A 12533-nucleotide genomic window follows, 5' to 3' on the forward strand; every position below is an offset into this window, starting at 1 on the left:
TAAAACCGTGATACTTTCGATATCAGTCAATGGAATGAATTGTTATAAAAATAAACAATGGTCGCATTTAAGATGCAAAAAAAAAGTAAACGACTTGGTCGTAGGGAAGGAACCAGGGCTACCAATGTACTCCATATGCTCCATATGTAGTAATCAACAATTTTCTACTACATTTGTGCGTTAGTCTAATTTTTTCTAATACAATCAAAAATTCAAATATAATGTGTTGAATTGATTCATTTTTGCCAATCCAAAAACCCATTTGCACCCTCTGAATGCATTCATTGCAATTATCATTCATTTTTCATTATCTACTACATTTTTTCAAACCTGCTACGTTTTTTTATGCAATATACTACTCTTTATGAGCTCATCATTGGCAGCTCTGGAAGGAACTATTTACTTTTCGAACTCAAGGTTTTAGTAAAACATGATATTAAGATGGAAGAGAAGTAAAAAAATTGGGTTCTACGATTTTGTCCGTCTGTCTTTCCACACCCCTATAGCCCTAACTATTGGGTTAACTGAGTCCATACCTGGAAATTAAGGTTAAGGTTTTAAGGATTAAAATATAAGGAACTCATGAACCGATTTCATGATGATCAAAACTGTCAACGTTTTTTTATTTTGGATTTAAGAAAAATATATCTTTCTTTTTCAAAATTCTGTATCTTAAAAATGGGTTAAAATTTTGTTTACTATAAACAATTATAAACAACTGCAAAACAAAAATTGAAAAAATTTATAAATAAAATATTAATTACGAAAATTAAAATTTTGAAAATTAAGGTTTTTTAGATAAATCAAATGGCATTCAAATGTTTGAAGCGAAACTTATTTTGCAGGTCTATTTTTAAATCTTAAGTTAAGTCTTTTTAAACAGAATCTTTGGATACTAGAGGAAGTTCATGCGATCCAGACATGCATTTTGTTTTAAACACTCTTTAGATCCAAAAATGTGGGTCCAAATTGAGGCTTTAATAGTCATCCTTTTTTTCAAAAACGGATATAATCACCATTATGAGCCAATTTTTCAACTGTCACTTCACATTTGTTCTTCAGATCAAACTATAAAAACTAAAACTGATTCCTTTTTATTCTAATCAACTAAATCGTCTAAGTCTGTACCAATTAGTTAGTATAAGAATTGGTGGAAACTATTAAAGAATCGTCATTTTATAAGTTGGAATTTTGTTTTAATCAATTTGCTTATGCAAAACCTTAACTCTTTTCTGTCTTATAAAATATTAACTAGTTTTCCTCAAACAGTCTAACAAAGCTAACGAACGTAAATGGAAAAAATAAGAAGATACATGAATTTAACAAATCACTAAAATTTAACGTAGCGGCTTTTTGAGAATTGAGCAAAAATGTTTTCTTTTTTTTCAAATCAATACTTTTTCTAAAGAAGCGTTTTCGAGATTTTCTAAAAAATTTAAGTAATTTTGTATCAAAAAAATTATGAATTGGGAAAGATATTCGTGTTGGTTATGTTATAAGATCTGCAAAACTAGAACCACAGTAATCCGCAATATAATGAATAATGGCTCATTTTCCTAGTAGAAAATGAAAATAGAAAATATACACTTTTCATTGGTCAAAATATGTGTACATATCGCACGCTAACCACCAACTTCAGTTTCAAAAAAGATGTTGTATCATTTACTACAAATAAAATTTGACTATCGGTCCATGGATATTATTAAAGGTACCTTAAACTGACTAACTATTGAAAGGTCTTCCAAAGATTGCAGTTTTTTCTCAAAACATTTTAATAATGTTTCTATCAATCATGTAAACCATCAAAAGAGACAGAACAAAATTGGCAGCCAATTTTCTATCAGAAAAATATCCGACTTTTAAAGTTAAAACTTGTCTAAACACACAACTTTTAAACTTTCAAATAATTGCAAGACTGTCCACTGATTTAATTTAATAGGCAAACAATTTTTTGATCAGGAAACAACAACAGGATTTTGTAAGAATACAAAACTATGAAAATAAGAATTCACCGTCTGACAAAATAACGAAAAAGAAGTCATACAAACAAAAGTTGCAAAGGATTGGACGCATAAACAGACTATACAAGAAAGACGATATTGCTTGCTTCATTATTTATTTTATGAAGGGGGCATTCTGGTCTAGAGAAATGAATTTTAGGTAATTTTTGAAGTGCTGTAGACAAAAGCAAGCAACAATTTTACCATCAATTTTTTTATACATTATTTATTCACATTAGAAGCATACAAAACAAAATAAAAAAGTAAAGAATAAATCAAAATTCCGTTAGTTATCAGCTGATGGAGTGGTGCGTCTCAAAAATTTGGTGCGTGACCATACCCACGATTTTAAATCTCCCAGAAATCAGAAATCAAAAACTAAAAAAGATTATTAATCTACAATAATGTCGCAATGTCTGGAACTACGGAAAAGTTACAAACATTTTTTTTTTACAAAATGGCGACTGCTTAAAAAAAAAAATGATCACTCATTCTTCGATTTGTTAAAAATAGTAAAAATGAAAATTTGGAGATGGCCGTACTTCCGGACGTAGACAAGTCCCTAAAGAAGACTCTCTTAAATTTTCAAGTAAATCGGTGCGGCAGAACCTGAGAAATCGTGGGTATCAGATTCAAAAAGACAGTTCTGAGAAAAACGCGTTTAAAGTACCCCATTATGTCTTTTGTTCGATTAGTTGCAGCCCAACCGATTTGGATGGCTGCTCAGCAAAATACTTATTTCTCCCAAAATAATTTGAGTTTGAGAAAATTCTCTCGTAGACATATTCTTAAATAGTTAAACTATGAAAATATGAAAACAAAAAAATCGATTTTTTTTATTTCTAGACCGAATACCCCCTTAAGTCTTCTAACCGTGTAAACATTTTTTTTTTAAACTGGGAGACAGACAATTTTCAGCAATTATCAGCTGATTTAATACCAAACAATTGTGTAATATTATACAACTATTATATTGTTTATATAAATAAATATAGTATTTATAAAATAAAGTAGTACCCATGGAGTGATGGTTGGTGTGTAGGACTGTCGTGCCGGAGGTCTTGAATCAATCCCTGCCTGTGCCATCTAAAGTTTTTTCACAGGTACTGTAATTCTTTTCATAAAAAGTGCTTTCTCAAATACGCTGTTTTGATACGGCTTAAAACAACATTGCTCGCACACAGGAATGGTTGAGAGTTGTAAGTCACTAGGCTCTAGTTGTCAATGAACTGTTGCGCCACCTAATTTATTTATTTTACTTATATATTGTATAAAAAATCACCCACTCGTATAAACGAACAACGCACTTGATAGAAAATCGGTTATTTCTATTTTTCGAAAATTATAAAGGACTGCTATTAAATTTCAAACACGTCAACGATCTCTCAAAATGCATTACCTTAGTTTTGAAAAGAAGTTTTTAAGGGAAAGATTCGTGCTTTAAGAATTTATATTTTCCGATGCAATAATTCCATTATTTATCCTATACTGAAGCAGAATCGATATGAATCTTCTAAAGGCTGAATTGGTTTTATTCCAGTTTTCTATGCAAGTAGATGCCCTCCTGCTTTTTAATTTTAGATTATATCTACAGTGGTTCAAATTTCTCAAACTTTATGGTGATAGATAAATAGTATTTATTTGGACGTAAAAAGTATAGAAGTACACAAAAATGCAATCTTCACTAACTTTTTCAAATACATTTTTTCCTTTCCAAGTTTATAAATTGCTATTGCATTTTACGAGTAAAGTATCTTTTCAGCAAATACGATTACACAAAAAATACTTCTTACTTTGTATTTATATTTTTATATATTTATTTTAACTATTAAATAACATAAGACCTAACATTTTTCTTGCATCATGACCTGTGGTCATTTTACTTAGAGCTCATAAAAGATGAGATAAAAGTAATAAAAGTTTGTGGTTAACTAAGTTATTAGAAAAAATATGTTCATATCTTTTCAAAACTATACACAAAGTTAGGTACCATGGATAGATGGATCGAAGTAAAACTTACCTTTTGAAAGAGCTCATCCGGGTAATTTTAGCTTTCTCATTACTCTCACTACTTGCAGCACCACCAATTTTTTTGAAGTTTAATTTATATCGAAATTTAACAAAACAAGAAAAAGAAAAATCTTAAACAAATGCAAACTGCACTAAAGTATTCTTTTTTAACATTACACACAATCCAAAGTGAACTGTTTCTTTTTTGTTTAAATAAAATAATAAAATGTATAAAAAGAAACAACAAAGGTACACGAAATGCACTTTAACTTTCGAACACCATCTTCAACCATAAACGTATTTATGAACTTTCATAGCATTTGAACAACTATATACCATATAGACACTATAGCAGATATGTTGGTTAAGTTTTGAGATAAAAACAAACAATTCAAAATCAAACAGCAGCAGCAGCAGCGTAGCGGGAAAAATTCTTTAAACAAACAAACAGCATTATACTATTTTTTATTTTTATAATATATGCACACGATTTTTATACTGTAAGCAACATCGAAGACGATAGATAATATTTAGCTCAAATAGATTTACACTAAAAGAAAGATGCTTCGAGTTCGTTATGGGTTCGCAGACGATATGTTGGCTGAGACCACAGAAATATCACGTGTAAGCGCAACAATGGCCAAAGAGTATATGAGTTAAAGGCAGAAAAGATAGATTTCTCGAAGAAGAAATTGGTCCCAACTCCCAAGTCTCGCGATCTCAACCTCCTAACTCGCGAAGAAAGAAAATTAGAGGTGGCTGACTGTTTATTTCTTCTTCGACGCATTACAGTTGCACATAGACGGCAAAGACGACGACGATGATGATGATGATGGGCGGCTAAAGCTGAGGTAGCGGCCGGCGCGGCGCGGCGCGACCAGCTCAGCGGTAGAGGTTTAAGCTATGCAGTTCTTTTGGCCAGTGCACTGTTGGGCTGGCTGAGATAGATATTGTTGACGAATATAATTTACAGTGAGGTTCATTTGGTTGACCCATAAGTGCATTTTATATGGCACTGTTACAGTGCAGTATGTTTTGAGAAAGGGAATTTATAATAAAGTCAAACTCACAAAATTAGCATAAATAGTTGTTCAAGGTCAAGTGTCTTAAGATCAGGTTCTTAAAACTAACTTTTGAATATTATAAAAATATTGTGACACTTTCTATTTCGATATTGTGTTTTGGTGTTAATAATTTTAGAATGCGTTAAAATTATTGTAACGCTTACTGCCTTAATTAAGAAGCCATTCTAGCAAGCTGTTCTTAATCAGCTGCTACCTCTGTTGAGCTCAGCAAATTGGTCGATGTCACTTTCCACCAGAGTTGCTATTTTGTCTGGAATCTTTCTATGCGGAATAAACACTATCAAGTTGGACTCGAAGTTTCGTCTCTAAAGATAGTTTTAGGAGTTTAACCAAATTGACTTCGTATTTATAAAAATTTTGAATGAACAATTTCTTTGAACAATTTCTTTGAGATAATTTTGGAAGACAATTTCTTAACGTTGTCTTTTTGTGTATGTCCGTAGTCGTACCATAAGTTCTGTAACAAGCAAACAACACCATACGATAAAAACTGCATACTTAACATTTTTTTTGTATGCTGTTTTAGGCCATAAATTCAGTTTAATTCAAGAAATAGTTTCACTGACCTTAACATTAATTCCAGCCCTTAAGCCTTGCGGTCATCGACCTAAAGTGGTACACACTATTTCTATTGACATTTTTGACACTCTATTTTAATGATTTAAACATTCCTACGAGACATTATTCAAGCAAGCTCTAGCCAATTCTAGCTCGATTAAAATATGGCCTTCCCGAGAGCTTATGTTAAGCTCCCATAAAACTTACGATATTGACCCTTAGGCACTTTTATTGTGTTATCTTGGCTTTGTTTTTCCTCAAAAGAATCTTGTAAAATTATCCATAATTGTTCCCAAAATTGGCGAGATGTGACATTTTGGGTAAGATTTCCAAACAAACCATTATAGAAGCTTGGTGATGGTAACATTTGACCCTTAGAATATCAGTTTTAGTTTGTTATAAACTTCATCAAATGTAAAAATCTTTATTTCACGCTTATATCTCGAATTCCACAGTGAAAGCCCTTTGACTCTATCCACAATAAGGAAGAAACGGTTCTTCATCTTCTCTGCACATGACCTACTCTAGCTCGAAAACGCAAGAATTACCTAGGAGTATTCTTCTTTAACGATCTAAACGATCTAAATCATATCGGTATAATCAGCCTCTCAAGTTTCGTAAGGGACTGGTTCCATAGAGTTTAGGAGAAAGCCTCAAGATTCATGTGGTATCACAATGGGCCATTAAACTGGCCTAAGTGTGTCCGTTTCCATATTGGACAGCCACTATAACCTAACCTAACCTAGGGGTTTTAGTGGCATTCGTTCCCGTATTGCGTTCATAGATTAACGTAGCAGACTACTCTTTTAATATGGCAAACTGGGTGAAGAATCTGATTTCCGAAATTGCAGATTTTAAAACAAGACAATTGCACCAAAGTCCATACTTTACGTACATATATTAGAAAATGATGACTATTCTATTTTCTTACTTTATTGGAACAGAATTGACATTTATTCATTGCTTATTAATGTCAACATTTTTAAAAATAAGATAACCATTCTGTATCAAATAGATTTTTTAGCAACAAGGTCTTGAAGTGTTGTAAACGAATTTATGACACGACTAGGCGCATACATTGCCAATGAGCAATTTCATTTTGAATAGCCAGCTATTCGGACAGCTGTCAATTTTAAAGCTGTCATCGTTTCACATTTGACAATTAAGAATTATTAAGAATACAACGCTTTTTAAAAATCATTAGAAAATGGTGACATTTTTGCAGCCAATTTTTTAATAAAACCATTGCACATATAAACTCTGTGAATTGTCAAAAGGTTGGTTGTTAAACTGTCAATTAAAGTGTACACTTTTTGTTTGTTTTCACAACTAAAACTCAACTGAAATGTTAAAAAAGTTAGCAGTATACCTAATACTTAGAGGGAAAGTACATTTCATGATAGTGTTGTTTGTTTACTTGACCAATTCACAACATCACAAGTCCTACCCATGGACAGGTACTTGAAAATAGACAAGTTTCTAGTATCTGATTGGCCAGATGCCAAAAAATTCCCTTCCAATAAAGGCAACTTTAATGGAAAGTTGACTGGAAAGTTAGTCAAGAAAAATCTTCCTAACTATTAGGTCAAGTCTATTTCTATCAAAATGACAGTTGATTATGTTGAACTTTATTACTCTATGATTTATTTATTTTCTGCACAACTTCATTTAATACATTCTGTAAATGGGTCCCTTGTCATTTTGAAAATAACTAACTTATATTTCTTTACAAAACAATATACAAATCGTGTTGGACCTGAAGCTTACTTGAGGAGTGTTTGGTAAACAATAATTTGTTTGGTACTTTTTGTACTATGAACCTAAAGTAGAGGTTTGCGAAGTAAACTTCTGAATTTAAAATTCATGACACTTGAAAAGCTAACTAGTTGATTTCGGCAAAGAATGAAATTGACTGCAAATAAATTCCCTTATGTTGCCTGAACCTGCCCAATTTTATTGGATGAGCTTCTGGCAAAGCGCATAAAGATGAAAGTAAAAGACCTTGGTGTAAAATGTTGACCTTTTTTAAATTAGTTCCATAGGAAGTCAGTTTTCTATTTAATACATTTAACACTATTACTTCTCAAGAAAATTTCAGATTTATAAATACAAATGTCAGAAACATTTTATCAAAATGCTTTTAAAAATGGTTCTATTAACATCAACCTTACTGTGAATTTATTTATAAAACCTTGTCTGTGGTTGAAATAGGTATAAATCTCCTCAAACAAAAAAAAATATATTAATAAAATTGGATATCTCTTCTTTCACAGACCATTCATCATATCGATATTAACCGTTTAGACTTGTGTAGATCGCACAAACGTTAGCCATTAGGAGTCTAGAAATGAAGCCGAAAACAAAACTGCAAACGTATTTTATCGTTAATAATCTGAAAATTAGTTTCTTCATCTGGAAGCGCGCTTGTACATATTTTCAATCTCTGAAATGTTTCTATTGAGCTCCTCCATCACTTCACCATATCCAGTAGGTATACAAGAGTTTAGATTCAATTTAAATCTACTCTCACTCTCGAAAGATTGTGCGTTTGCGTTGTGAAAAGTTAGCAGTATATAAATGTGGATGACAGTCCATATACTCGCATGTAGATTTACGACGACGTTTGATGTTTAATGTACAGTTTTTCAATTGTTAAACCAACTCAATGCAGTTCACGCCTATTACAAGGTCATATAAGCTTGACTTTTGTGTACACATACGGTTTCTTATAAAGCCTTAAAAATGTGTTTTTATATTTTAGTTGATTGATTAAAGCGCAAAATTTTAGCAATGGGTGATGGAGTTTATACTTTCACTGTGTAACTGGAATTTAAATTTAAACATGTTAAAGTTAGGTTTCATATGATAAAATATATTCAAATAAAGATGCAGGCAGGTCTTCGAGCAACGAAAAACAAAATTTAATTTTAAGTCAACGTTCTTTTGGATGTCGCAAAATTTTAGTCTTCAATTTTGTAGCGAATTATAGGCAACTATAAAAAAACCTTTGAAAACTTAAAATTGGTTAGGTTTTCCAATAGTTATGATTTCCTTTACAAATTGATGGAACTCGATTGGAATTGTTGTTTTTCGTCATTGTATTTAGTGAAATTGCGGTACGTGTTAATAAGAGCGGTAAAGCTGTCAAATTTCCAGCTAAATATTTAGTTTAAATTGTATTTGAATTAGTGCAAAGTGGGGTAAATCTGCCGAAAAATTAAGATCTGCTTATTTTATCTTAAATCAAACATCTATTCATTTTGCCCCATGGAATGCAAAAACGGGGTAAATTTGTGTTTTGACAGATCTATGTAGAGGAAAAATAAATTGATTCATTTTACCCATAGAAACCCTATAACACAGTTTATATTGTGGAAAGTTGTTTTGGGCAGAAAACGAGAGAGGGGGGTAGGGGTATTTTTACTAAGGCACTCTCTCCTTATCTGGACGGCAGCGGAGGAATTCCCGAGACGGAATCAATGGTGGCGTCCACAGTTCCAGTAAGATTGAACTGCTTAGTGAGCAGCTTATAGGGCTTCTTCGACTTATTCGGAGCCCAGGCCCATAAGGAGCGGTTTTACCCAGCTCCCCGTCCTTGACTTCCTGGCCACGTAAAAGCCTCGTAGTTGCGAAGTACCAACAAGCCTCGGATACGGACGGATTTACTGTTCACAACCAACGCAAACGAATTAAGGACAACGAACTTCGGATATGCACATGGAATGTTAGGTCCCTTAACAGACCACGTGCTGCTGAAGAATTAGCGGAAGCCTTAGACTGCTATAAAGCAGACATCACCGCCATCTAGGAAATACGATGGGATGGGCCGGGCAAAAAGAGTATGAAAAACTGCGATATTTAGTATGGTGACTGCTACCACGAAAACCAACAGCGCTTATTTGGATGCGACTTCGTCATTAGAGCCAGACTTAGGCAAGAAGTCTTGAGCTATAGGTGCATCAATGAGCGCCTCATGACCATACGCATTAATGGTAAATTCAGCAACATTAGCCTAAAATGTGCGCACGCCCCCACAGAAGAGAAAGATGAAAACGCCAAAGATATGTTCTTCGAGCTCTTAGACAAAACATATGAGCAGTGTCCTAGCTACGATATTAAAATAGTCCTAGGCGATTTTAATGCCAAGCTAGAAAGGGAAGACATCTTTGGTGGAATAATCGGGAAGAACAGCCTGCACGACAACACTTCCGACAACGGATTCAGGCTCATAGATTTCGCTGCGGGGTGAAACATCATGGTAGCCAGTACGCGTTTTCCACACCTCAACATCCACAAATTAACTTGGACTTCTCCCGATCAATCTACCGTAAACCAGTTTGACCATATTTTGATCGACTCCAGACACGCTTCTAACATCACGGATGTCCGAACTTTCCGAGGAGCTTACATCTACTCGGACCACTACCTCGTTGTAGCCAAGGTAGCACTTCGGATTTCCAGACCCAAGGCTAAACAGGGAGTTGCTGGTAGAAGGTACAACTTCGAACGGCTACAATCGCCAGAGATCGCCAAATCCTTTTCCAACCGAGTTACAAGTAACCTCTCTCGAAGTTCTCTGCCGCCAACACAATGTATCGAAAACCAGTGGCAACATTGCCAAGATGCAATCAGAGAAGCCGCCTCTGATGTGCTGGGTTTCAAGCAGCCACCAACAAGGAACCCCAGCCAAACAACAGGCACGCAAAGCGGCGCTGCATAAAAGGAAGAGAGCTGCTCGTGAGCTCTATGAGCAGAAGAGGCAAGAGGAACGCCGACTTCTCAGAAAGAAAAAGAGAGGGCATGAGAAGCGTGCGGTTGAAGATGTTGAGAGGTATAAAAGCAGGAATGAGGTTCGAAAGTTTTATGAAGAGGTGAAACGAAATTCACAGGTACATAAACCTAGAACCGAAGGCTGCAAGGGCGAAAGTGGAAACATCATAGTGGAACTGCAGTCAATGCTGAGGATATGGAAGGACCACTTCTGCTGTCTGTATAACGATGACGACGAACCGAATTCCGCTGCCAGGCAAGTAATCCATTCAACATAGATGACGAAAGCCAACAATCCCGTCCTCCCGACTTAGACGAAGTAAAGATTGCCATATCTAAGCTGAAGTCTAATAAAACCGCTGGAGCGAATGGCTTGAATGCCGAGCTCTTTAAAGCAGCTGGAGATAAGTCAAACTCGTCCGTTTGTCAGGATGACCATGTAGAACAACTTAACAGAACCTTTCGATGACAAAAAAGGTTTTAGACAAGGTGATGCGCTGTCATGTGATTTTTTTAACATCGTGCTTGAAAGAATAGTGCAGAGCTCACACATCAACACTAGAAACACTATCTTTCAAAAGCCTGTCCAATAACTAGCATAAGCTGATGACATTGACATAATCGGAAGAACTAAGCGTGATGTCAATGGGGCTTTTGTGAGTATTGAGGCAGAGAAGGCAAAAATGGTTTTAACGGTTAGTGAGGGCAAAACAAAGTACATGCTGTCGTCAAGAAAGGACATACATCACCGACACGTCTTCGTCAAAACGTCACCATCGACAGACGTATCTTTGAGGTAGTCAAGGGCTTCGTCTAGCTAGACTCCGCTGTAAACGCAGAAAACAACACCAGCGCTGAGATCAAACGCAGAATAATAACTCTTGCTTACCGCTTTTTTTTTGGACTAAGAAAGCAATTGAGTCGTATGGTCCTCTCTCGAGGGACCGAAGTGTTCCTGTATAAGACCCTTATCATCCCCGTCCTGCTATACGGTGCAGAAGCATGCACTATGACAAAAGCGGATGAAAGCATCTTGGATCGGTTCGAAAGAAAAGTTCTTCGTGTGATCTATGGTCCTGCATGCATCGAAGGGGAGTGGAGGAGAAGATGGAACAAAGAGGTGTACGGGCGACGTAGACTTAGCCAGGAGGGTAAAAGTCCAACGACTAAGATGACTGGGTCACGTTGAGCGCATGGAAACCAATGCTTCGGCCCGGAAAGTCTACAAATCCACACCCACAGGACAGCGCAGTAGAGGAAGACCGCGGATCAGGTAGCGCTCACAAGTGGAATGTGACCACACCCAACTTGGAGCGCGAAACTGTAGACATCTACCTAGGGAGTTACCGAGCTAGATGGAGAAATTTGTTGGGTGAGGCCCTAGTTCACACAGGACTGTAGCGCCACCTTAAGTAAGTAAGTTATAACCAAATGAATTTCATTCTATAAATATTTTAGAATATCTCCATATCAATTCAAGACAATCACACCAGTTTAGCTCCAAAAATATGAAGACTTTATCTCAAACTTACTTCTTGATTTTCCCAACAAGAAATACCTTTGAGTTTTAGTCGATATTCAAAACATAACTCTAGTTTTTGACGTTTGACCTTCACGTTCTTCGTATAATCTACAACTTTATTATCACCGCCACGTTCCGTTTTAAACAGCTTTTCTTGATCGCATTCTGTTAGGACAACAAGGAATAATTTTATAGACGCCAAGACACTCGACGGGAAAACTTTTGTACGTTCCACAAGACCGCGTTCGGTTTGAACAGACCTTAAGGTACTGTGCTATTTATTAAAAGGGCGTGTGAAATTGGCAGGGCTTCAAATTATACATAAAATGATAAAACTTTTGACAGAAAATCACAGAGTTAGCGAACGGGCCTGCTATTTTGTTTTGTTGTTTAATTTGTATTACATTTAATTACACTGAACGTCACTGTGAGTAATTCCAAAAAACATGTTATAATAAGCTACTGTCATTACTGCCAACTAAGTTCAGTGGGCCCTAGGTCTTAATAATTCATAAAATTGTTGAATGGTGACAGATCGGTATGCATTTAAAATACCGTCGGTGTGGTTTTCAAAAAAACATATTCGTT

Source organism: Eupeodes corollae, chromosome 2, assembly GCF_945859685.1.
Source record: "Eupeodes corollae chromosome 2, idEupCoro1.1, whole genome shotgun sequence".
Lineage (NCBI taxonomy): Eukaryota > Metazoa > Arthropoda > Insecta > Diptera > Syrphidae > Eupeodes > Eupeodes corollae.